Consider the following 23,224-nt stretch of genomic DNA (forward strand, 5'->3'; position numbering starts at 1 on the left):
AGGCAGAAAAAAGAGTAGAAATTAATAGAATGGATTGTCATATCTAGTTTCATTAATTGATTTTGTTGATCACATTTTTTGTTGCGTGTCAGTACCATATTAGGAACCGAGGGTAATATGCACATGATAAGGGAATTGAGTTCTCAGTCACACATTCCCAGGCCTCCTTTTAGGTGAATGTACTACCTCTTAACTAGAAAGAGATTGAGAATTTTCTGGCTTGGAAGGAAATTAATGCAATATGCAGGTCACTCCCAAAAAGCTTGAAGGAAAGTTGAAATTTCTTAGTGTGGACATTAAAGGTCATCAAGTTCAGGCTGCTTCACTTCTTTTCAAGAAGCCTGCCTGTGCCCCCTCAGGCTCCTTGAGCTAGCCATATGGCTTCTGCCTTACACAATGGCCCTGACTCTAGAGGAAAGAGCTTCCTGATTTTCAGAGATAAATTAAGTGATTTGCTTTGAGAATCATGGGTTGACCGTTTCCATCTTTCTGTCCTGGAATGAGAAGGTTGCGCATTGTGGGGATTCTGGGCATTTTTCCTGTGAATCACAACCGGTTACTTATTGTTGTATTGCTGGAGTGTCTTGTATTCTTTATGTCTAGTCTTCAAGAGTAGGACACATGCCCTGTGGTGCTTCTGCCACAGTGGGTACCACTCACTGCAACAATACTCCTAAAGATCTCTCAGACACAGGCTTCAGGCATAGATGATTAGTAAATAATTACCTTACAACCACATGTTATTTCTTATGAGCTGTAGAGTGAGACCTTTTGAATTAGACTACACCAGCTTTTCCCAGCCAATGTATCCATGCAAGTTTGTACCTAAAGCATCCTCTAGCATAATAATGACCTTATGGGGTGCCTGGGTAGTGGTTCAGTTGCTTAAGTGTCTGACTCTTGATTTTGGCTCAGGTTATGATCTCATAGTAGTGAGATCAAGCCCCACTTTGGGCTCCATGCTGGGCGTGGCACCTGCTTAAGATTCTCCCTCTCCCACTTCTCTACTCCCCCTCTGCCCTCCCTCTTTAAAGCTAATAATAATAATAGTAATAATAATAATGATACTGACGTTATATAGAATAAAGGATACTTAGGCTAGAATAAAGTGGTTCTTTAAATGAGTGATCTCTGAAGAAGGGCATAAAATATGTAGTCTGTGAGGTATGGGAAGAAAATAGTAAAAGCTGTTCATCTCAGCCTTTTAAAATTTCTATTTTCCAGATTCATTTCATAATTATATATTAGTCTATGCACATAGTTTAAAACCAGCAAACACATAGAAATATATATAATATTAAAGGTACATAGTCAAATATCTTAGAAACACGTGTACAATCAGAAAATATTAGTGACCTCTTCAGTAAATGGGTCATTTTCTTTTTAGTACTTTGACAATTAGATATGAAGATTAGCATTAGACTCATTATTATATGGCTTTAATATGTCAAGGCCTGAATGTAAGCCTGAATGGTTGATTATGTCTCTGTTTCTCAAGTGACTACTTTTTGATCAGAGGGTATTGTAATTCAGAGAGATGGATAGCTGTGTAGAGTGGTTGGTCTGTAACCATCAAAATGAGAGTGGGAACTCTTTTTAAGAAATTGCGTTGTGAGAACTATGAGTCTAAGAAGCAGATTGCAAAAAGGAGCAGTAGTGGCAAATGAAAGATCAGTTTGTATTTGTGAGCTAGGTGAGAAAGGCTTTTCTTTAGATGCTGTCTTTTAGCCACATAGCACTATTAACATTTAAACTCTTCGTACTCTTTAGATGCCCCAGGGTGGGGGGAAGGGTATGCACTGTGATCATTGTGGTATTTAAGCAGAGAAAAATGAAGTGAAGCTGTATGTGGCTTTGTCGAGCTTCGGGATATCTGTAGTCAGCAAAGAGTTGAGAAGGGCTGCCAAGTTCCAGGTTGATTTTGGTTAGAATGTGAGAGTTAGGGGTGCCCGGGTGGCGCATTCGTTAAGCGGCTGCCTTCGGCTCAGGGCGCGAGCCCAGAGTCCTGGGATCCAGCCCCATATCAGGCTCCTCCGCTGGGAGCCTGCTTCTTCCTCTCCCACTCCCCCTGCTATGTTCCCTCTCTCACTGGCTGTCTCTCTCTCTGTTAAATAAATAAATAAAATCTTAAAAAAAAAAACCATTATAAAAAAATGTGAGAGTTAAAGCATTTCATACCTTTAGATTACTAGAGAGAGCTTACGTTTCTTCCAAGAGCTCAGAAAGTTTTGCACATGTTCCCTTCTTAATTCTCACAACATTCCTGCCAAGAATGAGTATGTTGTGAAAGAAAGAGTTCACTTTCCTTGGCAACAGACTGCCAGAAGATTCCCTTTTGTCCTTCATCTTTTTTTATCAGGTTACGCCTTAAGCCAAAATGTTGTAATCTGAGCTATGGTTGTCTCCTTCAGGCAACTTTATTTCAAAGATATTTGGGTATTTAGGTGAATATATGAGGTCATATTTTTATGTTTAAAGTGCATTGTGGGGCAGGAGGGAATTTCATAGGATTTGTTAAAGACCTATAACTTTTTCTTCATAAGACTTTTTTACAGTGAGTTACAGCAAAAGAAATAAGTTTTTTGTGTTTCATTTATTGGAGCTTGCTATTAATGAACCTTAAATTGTGTGCTGTAATTGACAGAACCATGTCTTGTCTGAAATTTTTTTGGAGAAATAGTCTCTTTCCACTAGGATCCTTGAACAGTGACTAACTCAGGGACCCTGCTTCTTACAAGTGGGGCATTACCCAGTTCTTTGCTTTAGGCCCTACGTTGAGTATATGAAAGGATAGACTTTTTAGCATATGAAAAAAAGCAAACTGCTCCTTTCCTAGTTCACCACTCTTATGTGCCTTTATTTTGTTTTTTCATTTTATAGTCCCTTTATTTTTTTATTTTTAAGATTTTATTTATTTATTTGAGAGAGAGACAGAGCGAACACAGGCAGGGGAAGCAGCAGAGGAAGACGGACAAGCAGACTCCCCATTGAGCAGGGAGCCTCACACGTGGCTCCATCCCAGGACCTTGGGGATTATGACCTGAGCCAAAGGCAGAAGGTCAACCGCTCAACTGACTCAACCACCCAGGCGCCCCTGTAGTCCCTTTATTTCAGAACTTAAAATGAGGAAAAAGTCATAGGCAGGTTTACAGACTTGATACTGTCAACAGCCTTTTGGTTTACCATATCTATATTCACTTTTACTCTTCTTCCAGCAAGTATGTTGAGTAAATAATACTTTCTCTGATATAATTGAAAAATGATGGTTTTTAAATGCTGTGTGTATGTTAAAAATGTGATTATAATTAGTGGAATAGCAAGTAGAATAACCATTTGTGGGGCCATAAGGGAGCTTTAGTATTGCCTGAGATGAAAGCAGAAGGGACTAGAAACTGTCCCATTAAACATCAAGGCAGGTTTTTCTAGAAAGTATCATCAGTTCCACTCTTTTGTAAGAAGCATGTTAATTCCTTTTAACTGTATATCTCGTGTGTGCTTTCTTTTAAAACTTTTCTTTTTTCTTTATTTTTTCCCTCTCCTTTTCCTCTTCCTCTTCCTTTTCTTTCGAAAGCTTATGTTAATTCTTTGGAGTTACCTATTTTTCTTGAAGTGTGATGAACAGATACCTTTGTATTGTTCATTGCCCCCCCCCAAAAAAAAAACGTTTTCTTGACTGCTCTTAGACAAGCTGCTTGTGATATTGTCTGTTCTTTCAAAGACAAGGGAAGAAACCCCCTTTCACCTGAGAGTTAAGAGAACATTGATGTGCTGAACGCTTTCCACATCTGTGTTCAGAAGCCAGTTAAATGGAAATGTTTCATTGTTGTTATATTACCAAAAGATTTGTATAAGATCTTTTAAATTGATTCAGAAGCTAAAGGGTGGTAGTGTTAAATCAGAGGTGGCCCTGTAAATCTGAGAAACACCTACAGTTGTGTGTTTTATCTCCTGGTAGAGTCAGTATTCATGGAAATATCTCAACCAGCTGTATGGGTAAATATTACATACCGTTAGGTGACCTTCTGTAGAAGATGCTTTGGTGCTTTAAAGGGACATGGCTTCGGGTATGAGTTCAAGTGTAATTCAGTTCTCTGTTTCGTTCTTTCTCCTTGGCCCTTCAGGTATAGCTTTTCCCTCAGGTCTGCAGCATCAGCATTTGAGACAGAAAATTAGAAATTTGACCTACTTATGTAATATGCACGTTCCCATCAGGAGACTATTAGGGAAGATATAAACCTTTCATATTTTATTAGCATTTAATGTAACCATTGAAGAAAGATCAAAACAGTAAATCTGTCATGGCAAAGAAAAAGGATTAAAAAAATGTTTTACCTTGTGCACTCATCATCTTGGGTCCTAAAAGAGTTCATTTGGTTCCTGGGGCAGAGGACAAAATGGATACCAAATATTTGACAAGATGCAAACATTTCTCTGATCTAAAAGGTCTGCCTTCCTGTGTTTTACCATAGAAAACAAGCCACAGGTTATCATGGTATGCCTTAGTGGCTGCTTACTGATAGTGTGTGGTTTTTGGCAAGTATGTGGATAACTGGAGAAAGGAAATAACCTGTAAAATGCCTTTTCTTGTGTTGGCTTTTATTTTCTGTAAAGACGTTCATCTGCCTGACTTGTTGCTTATGTTAAAGAACAGGAGGAGGTAGTGAGGCACTGTATAAATAGATGATTTGGTATGATTTGATAGTCAATATGCAAATAATAGCAGGTGATTTTTAAAAGCACCTTGCACGATGTATAGATTTCAGAAAAGTTTGAGGAGAGCTTACCTGTACCTGTAAATGAGAGTTTGGTCCCATTACCACCAGTTGATGTGGTTGCATTATAGGTAGACTAGACATGTAATGTGTAAGTTTGCTGGACTTGAAGCCAGAGGCTAGTTTTAGAGGACTTGTTTTGAGTTTTGCTCATAAGAAGCAGTAGCTCCTTCTCTGAAAAAAGGCTGATCTAAGTGAATATCAAGCCAGGGCGCCAGTCTTGTCAAGAGGCGTTTTTGCACTTGATGGGTAAAAATACACTCCAGTATTAAAAGGAAAAGGAAGTGTGATGAGGCTTGCTGCTGTTTCGGATGTGTATATATGCGAAACCTAGGCTTTAGTGCTGAGCTGCTCGTCGTCCACATGCTTTGTGCAAATTCAGTTTGCTCATTACATCTTTGAATGCAGTTACACCTGGTGTGTGTGGAGGGGGTATGGGGGGGGTTTGGGTTTGGTTTTTTGGGGGGGGTTTCTTCTTTTCTTTTTTTTCTTTTTCTTTTTTTTTTTTTGCATTTATAGTCATTTATTTTATCATAGCTTGTACTCTTACCAAGGAGAAAAGCCTTGAACTTCTATTAATTAGCTGTTCTATTGCTCCAGTGGGGCAAAATGCCTGAGCCAACACTATTTGAAAGGGATATCAAGGGAATTTAATATCCCTCTCCTCCTTTGAAACTTTTGGATCTGGGGGTGCTTCAGATGCTGCTCCATAGCACGTATGTGCCTGTTAGAGGGCAGCATGTTAGAAACGAGCTTTCCCGAAGCGTCTTACCAGAAGGAGCGTGATAGAGCAGCCACAGAGCTGCATTATAAATCATCCGAGCCTCGCAGTGGTACTGCCCATTAAGGAGACTTTTCTTTCGCCCTACTCAGTTCCTGGCTCTACTAATAGAACAGCGCATCAAGCAAGGCTGTAAATAAAAGTTATTACCTAATAGGTGGGTACCGAAGTGGAACGGACGGAGCTGAGCCATGGAGGCCTTATTACTGCTCATCAGCAATTATAAACAGGATAAAGTGTCTGGGACTTGCGCTGATGCAGCGAGGCTAATAGAGGCTGGGAATGACACTAGCCGTGATAGGATGATGTATGCTGATGGGTTTTTACTGCCTCATCGTGCTGCTTGCTTCCTAGACAAGTCGTGTTATCCGTTTTCCTGCTTGCTTATCTATCTGAAGAGACAGCCCTGTTGCCTGTTCTGCCAGCAGGTGGGCTGGCATTTATTCCTCATACCTGAGTCTGCTTCTAAGGCACTCCCCTTGTGAAGAGTCTTAAATATTTCATAATCATGGCCGATTAAAGCTGTAATCTTACTGTATTGCCTGCTGTCATTGTTACAGATCACACCTTCAGAACTGGTTGCTTGTGTGTAATATAGGACCAGCTGAGACACTGTAGTCAGTCAGCCAGTCCAGTACTTTATTAAAAGACCACTGTGACAGAGTCCTGTAGTAAATTCTGTAGGAACATGCTGACGAACTAATAAGCATGCATCTTGCCCCTGGCCCCTTATGCCATAAAGAGACAGAAAAAGTCCAGAAACATAAATAACAACTAATTCCAGCTTTAGAGAGCAAGAAACGTAGCTAATATTTATTTTTTAAAGGGAAGACAGGGAGGATAAATTATGCTAATTATTACAAACAAATAAAATACTAATGTCATCTTTTTTTTTTCTTTTTTAAGAATTATCTTCCTGATGAAATGCTTAAAATTTAGTTCCTTAGAGTCAATAGGAATGATAAGGGGGCCCTGGAATGTGGAGGCAAAGTCTAGCAGTAGGACTCTTCTTGTAGTGAATGGAAAACTGCAAATATGACTTGGCAGTGCTTTTGTGTAGCAGATAAGCACCTAATACCTGGGAAAATTGAGATACAGCTCTTTTCAACTTTGATCACTCAACTTCAGCAAATCACAGTAATTAGACCTTTGAGATAGGCGAAATCTATAGCACAGTCACAGAGGAATGCTTTGAAAAGGGCTTACCAGTTTGATCCAGGAGTTTATGAGCATTCTGGTAGTTGAGTTATTTGTCATTTGTGCCTTTAAATGAATACACTTATTTATGCATTACCTTCAAACTAACTTATCAGGAGACTTCGGCTGTTGGAAAAATTGTGGTATTTCTATGGAGTTCTTTGATGCCTTAAATTATGCATAGGTGTGCCTCATTTTAAAGAAGCTTGATGTATGATAATCTCAGTATTACAAACCAGATAAACTAAGAATTAATGTTACAAGAGAGTCATTCAGTCTGTAAAATGTCTTGTCATTGTGCTCATGTGGATAGGTTTTTTCCTTTTGCATATAAAGTAATCATTTGACTTACCAATTCCTGCTTATCCCCCCCCCTTTTTTTCAGAGAGTGTTTTGTAGGTAGCCTCCAGTGGAATGGAGGAAGAGAGAGAAATTGGAGAAAAATGTTTTAAAATAATAATAGGATTTAATAGCTGATTAGAGTTGGCTGAAGAAAGAATATGAAGTTGAAAAACTGGGGAACCGAGGGAAGAAAGATATGGCTGATGGCAGGGAAAGAGTGGGAAGAAAAACTGGTTGAAACTATTTTCAGTTTCTGATGAGCTAAATTTTAGGTTATTACAGCTAGTCCTATAGAAAATTATAAATATAGGTCTAATTTGGAAGTCATTAATCTAGAAGCAATGATTAAGGGCATGAAAGTGAATAAGGGAATGAACACAAAAGAACAAGGGGCTGCTAAGGACTGTACTTGGGGGGATGGGAGAGAGAAAAAGAAACCAGTGAGTTAAGGAACCTAAAGAAAGGAGAAAGCTGTATGTGTCATGAAAGAGGTAAGAGAATAGGGGCCAGGAGGTACCAGGACTGAGGAGATTGTTGCCTGTGGCTATCAGAATATTATCAGGAAACCTGGAAGAAGTTAATGTACCATAGTGGGAAACCAGAGCCTATGCCAGGTCATTAAAGAGGGACTTGATAACCAGGAAATAAGGGCAGGAGACGGAAATCATTCCGTTAAGGAGTTAGGGGAGACTTTAAAAACTAGTAAGGTAATGGTGGTTGGAGGAGAAATGCAGTTAGGCATTTCTTGACATGGAGGTGTTTAAGATAGGGAAATATTTTGCCCTTGTTAAGATACAAAGGAAAGGATGATCCAGCTATCCCACCACTGGATATTTACCCAAAGAATGCAAGAACACTAATTCAAAAGGATACATGCATCCCTATGTTTCTTGTAGCATTATTTACAGTAGCCAAATTATGGAAGCAACCCATGTGTCCATCAATTGATGAACGGGTAAAAAAGATAAAGGGGTATGTGTATACTCACAAATATATATACTGAAATGTTAGCTTTAAAAACGAATATGAAATCTTGCCATTTGCAACGACATGGATGGAGCTAGAGAGTATAACGCTAAGCGAAATTCATCAGTCAGAGAGAATCACATACCATATGATTTCAGTCATACATGGAGTCTAAGAAACAAAATGACCAAGCAAAGGGGAAAAATGAGGGAAAAATAGAGGGAGAGAGAGAGAAAGAGAAAGACAAACCAAGAAACAGACTCTCAACTCTAGAGAACAAACATGGTTACCAGAGGGGAGGCGGGCGGTGATGGGGATTAAGGAGTGTGCTTGTGATGAACACAGGGTGATGTATGAAACTGTTGAATCACTGTATTGTACACCTGAAACTAATAATAGCGCTGTGTGGTAACTAACTGGAATTAAAGTAAAAACTTAAAAGATACAAAGGAAGGGCACATGGAAAGAGAAAAGAAAAGAAAAGATTACAGGAGAAATAGAAGAGCTACACAAGCAAATTTACTTAGAGGTAGAAACCCAGAAGCATTAGTTGCCTCCAAGAGTATAAGGAAAGAGATACAGATAAAGAGATTTTCTTTTTTAATGTATAGATAGCTTGGGTATACTCTCATCCCCTAGGTTTCCTAAGAACCACAACTTTCTATTTGAAGCTCCTTTTGTCTTCCACTGGTAACTAAATCATAAATCATAGTCCTGACTTTGTTTCAGATAACTTTTAGTTTGAGAGAGGACAAAACAGTTTTCTTCTGACCCCTCCCCAGACTCAACTGAAATAAAAGCACAAAAATAACATAGAGACTGAACCATATAATATAAATATAACTGTGTGTGTTTAACATAATCAGCACTATATAAAAATATGTAATTGTGTTTAACATAATCAACAAAAGATTAAATTTTTTTTCAACAAAAGATTTTACACAAATTTCTAGACGTTGTAATGGGAATGGGTTGAGGCTGAAACTTGGTGACTGCAGGGGTAGCAGCCACAGCATGCAGAGAAGGTTGTAAGAGAAGCAGGGCAGAAAACAGGTGTCCACTGAAAATGTATTTGTAGAACAAGGAAGGAAGGATAGAATTTGGTGGTTGAGAATGGTGGGCTCTAGAGGGAGACGATGTGGTTCCCCTCCCAGTTTCCCAACTGTGTAAGGAAAAACCAGTTGGGCCACTCTGTGAGCCTTGATTTTGTCCCCTGTAAAATGACAGCTCTAGCTGTAGAGTTGTTCTGAGGGAAGTGAGGTCCTGCATTTAAAGCACCTGACACATAGCGCCTGATAAATGGTCAGTAGGTAGTAGGGATGTGAACAGAAGTACCTGATGATGACGGAGGGTGAGGAGGAACTTGAAGGAGTGTAGAGGGAAGTGAGAAAGAACTCCCAGCTCCAGTAGTCTGGTTGGAAAAAGACCTAGAATCAGAAACTGGTGATGAGGCCCCCAAGGCCAAGCAGATTGGAGAGTGGAGGCCAGTGAAGTCAAGGGAAATGGGGAGAGCTGTTAGCAGTCCTTGTTTGAACACATGAGGGTTGTGAATGACAGGAAGCCCAGAAAACTCTTGCTTAAGAAAACTGGACATCAGAACTGGGAAAATCAAACTTCTTTTTTGTTCTGTTTTGTTTCTGGGCCTAGTTTCAAAAGTAAAAATTTTACTTTTGTGTGTATTGGTGGAAAGATTTCACAAGCTTGACTTCCAAAAAAACCAAAACAAAAAACAAAAAACAAACCTTCTATCCTGAACTCTTCTGTAAGCTTTTGTAATTGAGAACTCCTTTCTGGGGGCCAGTCTCAGTATAGTAGCCAACTAAGGTTGCTAGTTTTCTTGTGTGGTTAAAATCTTAATAAAAAGGCTGGCTATTGCGTTCACACCAACAACATGAAAGAACTTCAGCCAATAAATTCAGTTCTTTATGATTAGAAATCAGACAGTTTAATCTTGGAAACATTTTTGTCACAGGGACTTCATATTGTGATTAGTTATCTGAACAACCAAGTGCCTCTCTGGGTTCAGTTAACCAGCCTCCCACTACGTATGTCTAATTATTTTTAGTGCATATACACACTGCTATAAAAGCTTATTTGGCCTTATGCTCCCTGCCGTTCTGAATTCTTTGTTTCATTACCAGTATCCACCCACAGAGTTTCGGAAAGCCATTCCCAAATAGCAGAACCACAACTCTGAATTTTAAATAAACCACATCTCTATTAGCTCAGTGGACAGGGGAATTACTTACATGCTATGCATTCCCCGCACCATCCACTAGGCGTTCCATCCACCCCATCAAAACTTATTAAAAATGTATACATGTATAAGCAAGAAAATGGGGCATTTAACTCAGACTGTTAATTTTTGTGTTACTTTAGCAAGGAATAAAGAGAATACAGCAGAAAGCCTTTAAGACTTTTACCTTGAATGTGGACTAGTATTTCCTTGAAAAAATATATTGGGCACTGCTTTTTTGTTAGAGAATGTTGAACAGCTCTTTTCCAAAGATGTTATTATATTACAGCTTGAATTATATGTCCAAGTATGCAGGGTGGCTTTTAAAAGAAAGCTGGGCTAGGGAGGGAATTTGTATAGTACTGATTTGAATGGGAGGTGTTAGCTGCAGCAAAGTCTGTTTTCCAGCTTGACATTAACTGATAGTTCCTGTAACTGACAAGGATTCCGATATACTTTTGCTTTGGCCTCCTGTTGATAAATCCATTTCTAGAAGATTAAAATCACTTCTTAAGGTTTTGGTCATCATCCTTCCTGGAACAGCAGTTGCAGTAATTGATGCAGTTAAAAATAGGTCCTTACTGGGATTTTAAGAAGTGCAGACCAAGAGAGTGACATGTAAAAAAAAATCTGTGACTGATCATTAAAGTTTACTCACAGAGAAGTGTTGACTTCACTACAAACCTGGAGAAGCATGAGCGTTGACTTTACTGTTGATCACTTGCTACAACGATCTTGTCATGCACTTTCCCATCAGACCTAAGTAATGTCAACATTTCTGGGAAGGAATTCAGCAAGTAGTCAAGCCAATCATCTGCAACTATGGCTACCCTGGAATATAATTTTTTAAACAGAATTTCAGATTTACAGAAAAGTTACAAGGAGATTACATCAAATTCTCACTTTGCCCACCCCCACCCCACACCCCCAGTACATTGGCTTTTTCTACTCCCCTCCCTATTGACGTGTGTGTGTATATGTATGTGTGAGTTAAATCCATATCCCTAACTATTTTAGTAAGTTGCCTTTGTTACACTAAAAATTTCACTGCGTAATTCTTAAAATCAAGGTATTATCTTAGATATCCACAGTACAATTTGCAAAGTTGTGAAGTAAACATTGATATTAAAATATATATTTGATTTTCTAGTATGGTGGTTCACAGGATGGATGTTATGGTAAATAATAATTCTTTTAATGAAGAGTGCTGATGAGCAAATCCATTGAATTGAGGTTAATATGTTGGGCACTTTTCATAATAATTTTATGCAGAATTCTTTGCCTCTAATTTTGCAAATGGGATTATTTCTCTTTCCTTCATAGGTCATTTTCTTAAGGCAGCTCTCTTCAACCTTCTGTATACTTGGCAGTACCTGCAGCAGCCCCGATACAACCCTAAGTAATGAATGAAAATCAATAAATAGGCAGGATTTCCTGATTTTCGGGAGAATCAATAAATAGGTAGACAGACAGACAAAGCTTTCTCTGGACAAGCTTTATCATCATATGTTAAGTTCTAACTTTAGGTCCATTTAGCCTTGCTTGAGGAAGAGTAACAGTGAGGTACAGAAGTATTTAAGCTGGAGCGTTGTGAATAATGAGTCCAAATACTAGTTCTTGGGTGGAAGAAACAAAGCAATAGGTAGAGCTGAATTAAGCTGATGCTAAGTTAGAAAACAAAAGCAGTTTAAAAACAAATGAGCTATTTAATTTTAGCATCTACTCAGTTATGCATTCAAGCTGATATTTTTTAAATAGCAAAATAGAAATGTTCAAACATTTTTTCCCCTTACATCAAACCTGGACCACAGCCCTACAAGATGATAGTCTCTCATTGCAAGATTACCATCATTAAGGACTTATTCCCTGTTACAGAGTTATTTGTTGTTGTTGACCACTGGTGGAGTACTAAATACAGTTTCTTCTGCCCTTTCCCCTGGAGGCTTGCGTTATTAGCCAGATAGGCAAAACAGTTGGACATGAAGAACACTCACAGGGAAGGTAGTTAAGCTTAATAGGAGTGAGGTGATGGACGTAGGAAGGCAAAACAGTTGGACATGAAGAACACTCACAGGGAAGGTAGTTAAGCTTAATAGGAGTGAGGTGATGGACGTAGGAAAATTTGACTTTTTGTATATATGTTTTTAACAAAAAGCCAAAAAATTTGAATTAGGGTCTCACTCTTTTTACCCATTTTCCCACCCTACCCCCGTACTCAGTGTTTTTCCATAAAGAACAGCTATTTTCAGTCTTCCTGGCAAAAGGCTCGTGACCAGATGAGGTTTAACCCTTAGGCAGGTCATTCATGCTTTGGAGACTAAGTATGGGGGGGTGCCCATTATTATTTGAGGGCTTCTGGACTGTTCCTTCCTTCCAGGCCTCTGCAGATACAATCAACGGTAGAAAGAAATGGCTCTAGTCACATATACTGTTCAGTTGCTCAGGACAGTTGTATACATTGGAACCTTAAAAAACACAGGGTCAGGGGCACTACTTCCCCCTAGTTGAAAATCTGGATGTAACTTTTGAATCCCCAAAAACTTTACTAATAGTCTACTGTTGACCAGAAGAAGCATTACTGATAACATAAACAGTCGATTTGATAAATGTATTTTGTATGTTATATGTATTACATACTATATATTCTTACAATAAAGCAAGCTAGAGAAAAAGAAAATTGTATTGAGAAAATCATAAGGAAGAAAAAGTACATTAACAGTACTATGTATCAAAAAAATCTGTGTATAAGTGTCCCCTCTGTAAAGCAGTTTAAACTTGTGTTAAGAGTCAACTGTAGTTTTATAGGTAGAATTTGTGAAAACCTCTAGGCTTCATATAACTGCAGAGTAAGTAGAAGACTTAACCCATATTTTTAGGCAGTTTAACTTCTAAATGAGCTTTCTAAGAAACTGAATGAAAATAGTATGCCTATCTTACACATAGGTATAGAAAAATATAGATAATCCATGGATTCTCTCAAATTTCCCTTTCTTGGGATAAATGAAAATAAACTGGCTGATCTTAGTTTTTTTGGAAATACTGGAAAAGATAGAACAGAAGTTCAAGACCGTTCTTAGCACTCTGACACTCTTAAAACCCTCATGATCGTGGACTTAGGTTTGTGGTCAAGGAATAGAAATTAGGGGACTTCAGCATGTGACTTTTGAGAAGTATATCTTTCTTGGGTTTCTTAATCTTGCTTCTCTCTCTGTCTCACCTTAATAATGTTACCTTATTCTATACCGATGTTATAAATGTAATATTTTTTAAAAAAATCAATGCATCGGGGCGCCTGGGTGGCTCAGTCGTTAAGCGTCTGCCTTCGGCTCAGGGCGTGATCCCGGCGATCTGGGATCGAGCCCCACATCGGTCCTCCACTGGGAGCCTGCTTCTTCCTCTCCCACTCCCCCTGCTTGTGTTCCCTCTCTCGCTGGCTGTCTCTCTCTGTCAAATAAATAAATAAAATCTTAAAAAAAAAAATCAATGCATTCTAATGTTGTTGAACTCTACCCAAGCAGGTTTAAAAATGAAAGATTACCTTATTGAGGGTAATTTTTCAGTTACAGCGAGTAACTGAAAAATGTGTGTGGAGAAGTAATATGGTTTAGTTGGGTAGGCAGGACAGGTCTTGCTGATGGAGAAACTAAAGCAGGTATTACCAGGCCACTACAAGCTACAAAGGAAGACTGCTGTGTTGCTGGTGTGGCAGGTTCTGTTGACCAAGTGGCACCTCTGTTGACCAAGTGGCACCTCTGGAGGATGGAGCTCCTGGTGAAACCCTTTAAGTGAATGGTGCAGTAGGAAAGGCATTTAACCAACGAGGATGGTGGCTGCAGTTTTTCAGATGAACGAGTGGCTTGTGGGCTATCCACCCTCATCTGCCTTTTAAAGAGACCTGGTATATGACCTGTAGGAAGCATCAAGGTAGAGAAGGGAAAGCTTTGACTTCTCTGTGTGGAGTTCATAAAAAGGCAAGACCTGTACCCCTGAAACAAATAATACATTATATGTCAATTAAAAAAAAAAAAAAAAGCAAGAAAGCATGTTTTACCATTTCTGACCATTAAAAGAAATAGAATTTCAAATGAAAATAACTGGCTTTCCTTTTGCTATTAGAGGGAAAATACTTTTTTATATCATCCTATAATAGCAAAGAAACTTTTTCTGACAGATTTCTAAAAATAACATGAGAGAAAATTTAAAATGAAGCTGATTTTGTATAAATTAAATACTATGAGTATAGTCCACAGATATTCAGAGAGTTTGCAGGAATGGGAAGAAAGTGGTAGGAGGAGTAAGTCTTATACATTATATTCTAAGAGCAGAGGACAAGTAGGATTATCAGCAGAGATGTATCTAGAGAAATTGCACCATTTTATTTAGATAAGAAGATTCTAAGTAGAACAGAAAGGGGCGCTTGTTTCTGTTCGCGTACTTGGCCTAGGATCTGCTCCCCTCCCCCACCGGACAGCTGGGTCTTTGTATACATAGGAGATAGCAGAAACTAGTCTTAGCAGTTAGGTACTTCCATGGAGGCACAAAACCAGAGAGAGTGTCGAACTGTAAATTTTGAGAGAGAGAGGGAGGCCACATTCACATAACTTCTCTTACGGTATGTTGTTATAGTTGTTCTATTATTAGTTATTGTTGTTAATCTCTTAACTGTGCCTAACTTATAAATTAAATTTTATCATAGGTATGTATGTATAGGGAAAAACATCGTATAAATAGGGTTTGGTACTGTTTGGTTTCAGGCATCCACTGACTGGGTGTCTTAGACTGGGGCTCTTAGAATGTGTCCCCTGCAGATAAGAGGGAACTACTGTGAAAGCATTTAGAAGGTGCTGGTACGGGTGTTAGTGTTAGTACTTAGTACTGCAGTTATTACTGAAGCTTAACTTAAGGAATCTCTTTTATCATGTCCACCTACTGTGATGGTTGCCTCAAAAATGAACTTGGACAGAAGGTTACTGTATGGTTTTATTTGTATGTCCATATATATGCCATTCTTGAAATGACAATATTGTAGAGATGGAGGGCAGATGAGTGTTTGCCAGGGAACAAGAGGGGAAGAAAGGAGGCAGGTCTAGCTATGAAAGAGCAACTCGAGGCGCCCTTGTGCTGATGGATATAGGTCGACTCTGTCCATATGCTGTGTGTAGCTTGCCTGTATCAGTATCAGTGATACTGTACTAGAGTTTTACAAGCTGTTATCACTGGACAAAACTACCGGGTGAAGGATACATGAGATTATTTGCATTGTTTTTTATAACTACATGTGAACCTATAATTATCTCAAAATAAAACAATTAATGATAAAAAGAAAATGGGCTTGAAGAATTCCTGATAGAAGTTGGCAGTTAAAGCCATGTACGTGTCTGAGCAGACAGAGATCAATATTAAGGTTAATAAACAGGATGGAAGGAAAAATTTGAACCAGTTGGGATTGAAGAGAGGGGAAAGATAATCAACCACTTTATTTCCCTAAAAACCCATCACTGGTGTTCTCCAAGTACCTTTTCTCCTGAGACTGTGAAAGGGTCTACTAGTCGATAGGAATTTTGGTAAACAGAAGAAGTTAGATGAACAAGTTATATGCAAAAGGTATTGTGAAAAACAGGCTCTGCAGAAAAGAATGTGCAGATGACAAAAGTAAGCAAAAAACGTATATACAATATAGTTCTTAAGTTCAAGAGATAACTTTCCTGACCTTTCTCTCTCCTTAATCACACACCCAACAGAACATATCACTTCCACATTTTGTGTTCATAGCATTCTGTTCATATATTAATATGCCACTTAGTGTGCTATAGGTTTATATGTATATATGTCTTTCCTTCTGGATTGTGGCCTCCTTGAGGGAAGAGATCACTACCATATGTAGATCTCATTTGCCAGTTCAAAGCCCAGTGCCTGGCACACACTGGGCACTTGAGAAATAATTAATGGAATATTGGCTGTTGTCATGGCTCTGAACAGAGTGGTCATTAATCTAAAGGCCTAAATAAAGTAGATCAAATAAACTGAGAATGTTACTGTATTTAGTGAGATTGTGATTATTTTTGCAAATGAATCTTCCTGGGCTTTTGCTTTATGTTTTTTAATCTGGTAAAATTTTCCTTAGGTTTAAAATAAGGAAGAAATTGAAAGAGTTGAGTGATTTAGCAGTGAAGAGATGTCTTACAGCAATAATTAGCAACAGTATAGTCAGTCAGGAGAAGAAGGGCAATCAGAAAAAAGCCAGGAAGCTATCGGAAAGGAATGACTTGTGACCTCTGGGACCAGCTTTAGTCACAGGGAATGCCATCAGACTGTAAGAAATCGTGGGCTAAAACACTTGGAGCTAGCTCATCTCCTAATGTTTGCCTAAGCATCCATTCCTTGCCCTGGCATAAATGAACTATCTTCTGATGTCCAATATGTGGCAGGGGTGCAGTAGGAAAATGGGAAGAGCATGCCTCACTTCACTGCCAAAGTGCAGTAGGAACTGGGCTGATTGATTACACAGTATTTGCTCCTTTTTTACCTGCCCTCACTTGTGCCAACCCTGCAGTTATGTGGATCTGTCAGTTGCTTGCTGGAAAGTTTTAATTTCTGGTCCTGAATATATAACAGAGAAGATGTACAATTAAAAATCTCCTTTCTTGTAAGTTAAATTATGCCATTAAAAACAGATAGATAAAGAATCTAGGATATGGTATATTCCACAGGAAAACTAACCAGGACTGTTCAAAAGTCTTGGTCATTTGAAGGCAGGAACAAGCAAATGAAGGAAAACAAACACTTTGAAGGGCATACTGTCCTAGATTAAAAGGGACTTAGATATAAGATCCAAATGTAACACATGAAGCTTGACTGGACATGCCTTTGAGAACAATGGAGATAATTTGGATATGGACTGAATATTAGATGACATTGGGGAATTATTCTTAATTTTCTTAGGTGTGATATTTTGGTCATGGCAGGAAATGCCCTTATTGTATTAGATGTGTGTATTAAGTATTTTGATGTGTGCAAATTATTTTCAGATGGTTTGGGGAGAGGGATAAATATGGAGGGGAGAGAGAAAACAAAGTGACAGATTATTAACAGTTGAATCCGAATGGAATGTGCACAGGTGTTTATTGTACTACTTGAATTTTTCTATGTGTTTGAAATTTTTCAAAATGAAAAGCTGTGTGAGAGCTGAAAATTTTTTCCTCCTGAAGTTGGAAACAAGGCAAGCATGTCCTTTTCAACACTCCTATTTAGCATTATGCTAGAAGGCCTAGCCAGCACAATAGGCAAGAAAAAGAAAGAAAAGGCATACAGAGTAGAAAGAAAAGTTGAGGGAGAACTGTTTCCTTTGGAACTGTTGGGCTCTGGTGCCATGATTTTGATTGTTTTCTGTAATGGAGAGCTGTTCTCCTCACAGCCCATTAGCTTTTCCTGCTGGACCCATTGGTGATCCATAATCACTTTTTTCTGATGTCAAGATGTGCCACCAAAATCAGCTTCCTGCTTCCTGTCCAGCAGGAATCAAAGACCAAGATGGGCTTTGGGAAGTGAGAAAACTGATCCCAGTCTTTAAAACATGCCTTTGGGACTTGTGGGTACTCCTCTCCCACATGGGTACAGGTTATCATGACTCATGACTTCCATGTGTTTTGCTGCTCTTTAAGCTGTCTTCTAACCAAAAAACTCCCTACAGAAGCAGCTTTTGCATTGCTGTCGTGACAACCAAAATCAGACCATTAGATGATACAATTACCCCCAAGAAGGTTTCTGATGCTTTCTGTCTTTTGAGCAGATTGAGGGCAGAGAACCCAAAAGTCCAGGTGCACTCCCACCGTGGTCAGCTCTACCCGTTAGCTGCCTCAGGTCTCCCAGTCTTATGTTCCCAGCAAGAAGGAAGAGTCAGAGGTCTGTTTTCCATCTTGAGGTTGTGATGGTGAAGGAGATCACCCTCAAGTATCTCTGATAGCAAAAGAGAGAGCCAGAGAAGATAACGGGGGATGGGGGTGGAGCTGGATGGGGAATAAAGGGATCAGTGTTTAAGAATCGTACTTCCTGGCGGTTTGAGAACAACTGACCTTTAAAATGGTTATGATCTAAGACATAGCATCACAGGTATATTTCAAGCTAGATTCATCTCCATATCATGTATCAAGTATATATGAAGGCATTCTCCACAAAATCTTAATAATCAGTCCCTACCAAAGACTTGAACTTCTTTCTTTGTCCATGTTTTTATGTCCGTGTATTTTAAACAGGTGTGTCATCCCAAAATTGTTCTAGGGCCATTAGGGAAGTAAGAAAGGAGGGGGAAATGCCAGTTGAACAAAGTGAGGAGACAGTGTTTGATGGGTAATGATGAGGTTTTTTTTTTCTCCTGAAGTCTTTCAGGAAAGAATGAATTTAATCCCTGCATACACTGAAAGCAAAGTATGAGGAGAAATAGAAAGTACCTATAAAACAGATTATTTTGGTCACTTTTATAATTTTTTCCAGTGAGCGTGTGGCGTTTTTCATGGACAGAGGTTTTAGCAGCTTAAGCTCCTTTTAAATGGTCGAAGGAGAGACAGCAGCGGTGATGTGTGAGGGTTCATTAATTATTGCTCTTACTGGTGTTTGCACAGGCTGTTGGGATCATAAATGTCAATCTGTCAGGAGACTGTGATAGGTTCTAAAAAAACTGATTGAGTGCCTCAAAAGCTGTCATACAGCCTGAGATTAAACAGATTCATCTTTCTTTCTTACAAGTGAGGGAAGGTGTGGGTGAAGTGAATGAGGAAGGCTTCCCTCTCTTTGTTGCCACTTTGCTTCTCCCACTCTCCTATTCTAAATTGTGAATGTTGGCTTGTACAGAAGGCTAAGAGCCTGACTGAGATGTCAGAAGGCCGCAGTCCTGGTTAGCAGCCCTGGGTGTGTGAATGCTGCCGGCTGCACAGTGACGGGAGATTAAGAGAGGTTGGGATTCAACTCTGACAGGCCTGACACAATTTTTATTTGGAAATTTTCAGGAGAGAACATGAGTAATAAAGACAAGAACAGTGACAGTAAGGAACAAATGTGAATTTCTGTCAGAGACAAAACAGAATTTTAAAAGAAGTAGCTCTGTTTGTTGTCTCCAGTCAAGCTTTCCAGTTAAACTGTGTTCCTAAATTGAAAGTCTTACCACCGCTTTCTGTGATTGGCTAGGAAAGTACAATTAGAAGAATTTTTCTCCTCAGACAATGTGTGTTTTTAAAATCTCTGTACTTGTTTCCCTGTCACAAATTAAGCAGTGGTTACCTTCAAATTTAAGGAGCAGATAGGTAAAGTACTTTGTCTTAAGATTTTCCTTTCTCGTGTGATCACATTATGATTCTTGATCAAACTCCTTTAACTTAGAAGATCTCATGTGATATCTTTCTCATTCTATTAAACATAGGCAGGGGAAGAGGGCATCTGGTGAGTGCCAAGAACTGTGAACCCAGCATGGGAGTGTGGCAGCTCTTGCGTGGGTATCTGCAGACGAGATTTATGTTCTCAAGAAAAAGCATGCTGGAAAAAATGTGCTTTGTTGGCCCTTTATGAAGGACCTTAATTAGAAGTCACTCTTAACTCCTGGGGTGGAAACAGCTTCTAGCTTGCCACTCCAGGTCCTGCTGCTAATGAGCGTGCCCCTTGCAAGGACGTGTTTCTTCTGACAGTTAAAGCTGCGTGTGAGAGTTGTTTCTGTTCACCTTTCTCTCTGTGCTTAACCCTTACTGCCCAAGTTCAGATTAAACAAGTAGACTGGTGGGTGTTTTCCATCATTGTTGAGGAAGTTAAAAATGCATCACGGTGACAGGAATGATGTTTTCAGACAAAAAGTAAATAATCAAAGTTTAATTTATTCAAATATAGACAGTAGATGAAGATTCCTTTAGTGTTGACCACGTTTGGATCTTTTCTTTCTGGTAGTCCTTTTTTTTTTTTTTTTTAGATTTTATTTATTTTTTCGACCGAGATAGAGATAGCCAGCGAGAGAGGGAACAGAAGCAGGGGGAGTGGGAGAGGAAGAAGCAGGCTCATAGCAGAAGAGCCTGATGTGGGTAGATCCCATAACGCCGGGATCACGCCCTGAGCCGAAGGCAGACGCTTAACCACTGTGCCACCCAGGCACCCCTGGTAGTCCTTTTTTAATTCACATAAAATTTATAATTGAATAGTTGAATTATTTAGTTCATTATTGAGCAATTAGAATCCCTGCCCTGGACATCTGTTTCTCTTATTTAGGCAACTCACCCCATGGCACAAAGTTTCATTAATTAGCAGAGGAGATGTAAATTTCTTGTGCAGACACGATAGTGATCTGGTACACCACTATTTCTTTAGCTACTAATTAAAGCACTAAGTTGACTTGTGAAAAAATGTCAAAGAATCATTTGCTTCTCCAAGAAGTTATGTATAACACAGTCACCTTCCTGGATGGCAGCATGTGGAGGGTGGTAAAAAGTTTAGGGAGCTTCCCCCCTCCACCCCGTGGCAGGGATCGTTACAGGGCATAGGGATTCCTTTCCATTTAATAGACCATTGACTGGCAATGTTATCTCCATAGCTAACTATCTTCAAATAGGTAAGGGAGGGCATATTCCAGAACATAAAAGTCATGGATCTCTTAATGTTTAGAAACAGTTCCTTGGTTCTAAAAAAAAAAAAATAGCACATTCTGATAAACTTTTCATCTGTATTGGTTTAGAATCATTGAGGACTGCTTCTTGTGGTTCAGACTTTCTATACGTGGATGCGTTTGGTCTTAGACCTGTCCGGATGCCTCGACCTTGACTCCTAGAGGACTGATGAGGCTGACTGGTCTTTTAGGATGGCCAAGGCAGTGCAGCGAGAAGCTCTTGGCAGCACCAGAAAACTCCTTAGGACCCATCATTCCTGGAATGTCGTATACCTCCTGACTACAGGAATAAATAACTCAGTAGACTTCATATAAAATGTGGAATGGGGAAAGGGAAATTTCAGCATGAGATCATGCAAACTTATTTAGTTTTGTTGTTGAATGCCCATTGGGCAGACAAGGTAGGGAATTAGAGGAGAAGACAGGCCTCCTCTTAACATTTGGAAGTCCCATCAAGTGGCTTCTTTGATAATGGCCAATGATGATTATGATTATATAAATACAAATTCTATTTCCCAGTCTTACGAATCATACATTAAAAAATATTTTCTTACATATCCCTCCCTTACTTATTTGAAGATAGTTAGCTATGGAGATAACATTGCCACGCTAAAAGGAAAATGTTCTCCTCATAGCAAAAGTTTGCTTTCAAAATGGGGATGGATAGATAGCACATTTGACAGTTTGGGACAGAGTCATGTGGAAACAGCTTTGGATGTGAACTCTGTATTTTCAGACACGTGCTCAGTTCTACCAGACGCAGTGTGAATGAAAGAGGGTTAGGGTCTGAGTGGTCCTCTCTTACATTAGAGGCATGCTGGCATCATGTCAAAGCCTTCTGGATTTTAACAATATTAATAATGCAGAGGTTTCACCAGCCTCCCCTTCTTGTATGGACTCCTCTCTCTCTCTTCCCCCATCCCATGGCCCAGGGTTAGGAGATAATTTCTCTTAAGGATGCTCCACTTTTAGGACCTTGTCTCAGAACAGTCACCATTTTTTTGTTATGCCTCTTACTCTAGAATTTTCTCTTGTTTAAAAAAAAAAGTATGTCTAAGAGTTATTAATACAAATTGTGCCATTGCTGTTTGAGAAAAAGGACCTCCCCCATACAAGGTGAATTCCTTTTGGCTGGCTGCTTTGTAATGATTTACATTTAGATTGTTGCTTGTTGCTGTTGTAGGGGAAGGGGCCCTGTCTGTGGCTGCCTCAGTCATCACACCGATTGGGTTTGGACAGCTTTGCTCAGCAGAGCTGGGAAATAGGCTGAACTTGCTTTCAATTGTTTTCATCAAAGGCCTTGTTCAGTTGGTTTGTATTGAGGGGGAAATGTCATGTAGGACTGGAAGAACTAAATGAGATGAAAAATGAAGTTTACAATTGCCAAGAATGGTGCGTGCCTTCCATAAGTCAGTGCACAGTGTGCTGGGCTGAGGGGGGGTGGGGCTATTTGCATTGCCAGTGACAGGGCAGTGAGTGCTCCCTGGTGACATGCAGCATCTTCACACACAGGGGGGATGGGGAAAGAGGTACACAGCCAACACTGAAATACATCCAACAGTCTGCTGCTTCTCACTAGGGCCACTTTAAATAGAAAATCAGAACTGCCTAGGAGAAGATTCATTCATCTAAGAAATACTTATTAAGTTGTAGGCATTGTAGGCAGATTATGAACAAAGCAGGTGAAACTTCCTGCCCTGCAGATTTTATATCCTCTGTGAGGATAATGTTAAAAGGTAACAGTGTTGTGGAGGAATAAAAGGCAGGAGTTGGGAGGAGGGGAAGTGCTAGGGAAGGGGAACAAGAGTGGTCTAGATAGGGTGAGCAGAGAAAAAGATGTCGAAAATGTGACTTTGAAAGACTTAAAAGAGGTGAGTTCCATATAGATCTGGGTAGAGTTCTAGACAACTGGAATAGAAGGTGCAAAGGCCCTGAGGTAGGAGACAATCAGGAGGCTAGTGTGGATGGAGTAAAGGTAGAGAGCAGCAGCAGATGAGGTAAGAGAAGAGAGAGGAGGGCAAATCATGCAGGGCCTTGTGAGTGCCGTAGTGAGTATTTGAACTTTTACTCTGGAAAGGAGATCTATTAAAGTGTTTTGAACAGGGAAGTGAAGTGATTCTAACTTGATTTTTAACAGGATCACTTGGCTGTGGATAACAGACTGTAAGAATAAGGGGGTGGGCAGCGAGACCAGTTAAAGGCTAGTATACTAGGCTGGATGTGAGATGATGATGGCTTGGACCAGGATGGTGGTGGTGGAAGGGTGAGAAGTGGTGGGATATGGATCTGTTTTG

The 23,224-nt window shown here is 39.5% G+C and overlaps 1 protein-coding gene across 1 annotated transcript in view; it reads left to right on the forward strand.

Moving 5' to 3' along the window:
- Window positions 1-23,224, forward strand: part of ZFAND3 (zinc finger AN1-type containing 3) — a 324,856-nt gene that overhangs the window by 270,911 nt on the left and 30,721 nt on the right. The gene's annotated exons all lie outside the window — the stretch shown is intronic.

Source organism: Ailuropoda melanoleuca, chromosome 5 (genome assembly GCF_002007445.2).
Source record: "Ailuropoda melanoleuca isolate Jingjing chromosome 5, ASM200744v2, whole genome shotgun sequence".
Classification (NCBI taxonomy): domain Eukaryota; kingdom Metazoa; phylum Chordata; class Mammalia; order Carnivora; family Ursidae; genus Ailuropoda; species Ailuropoda melanoleuca.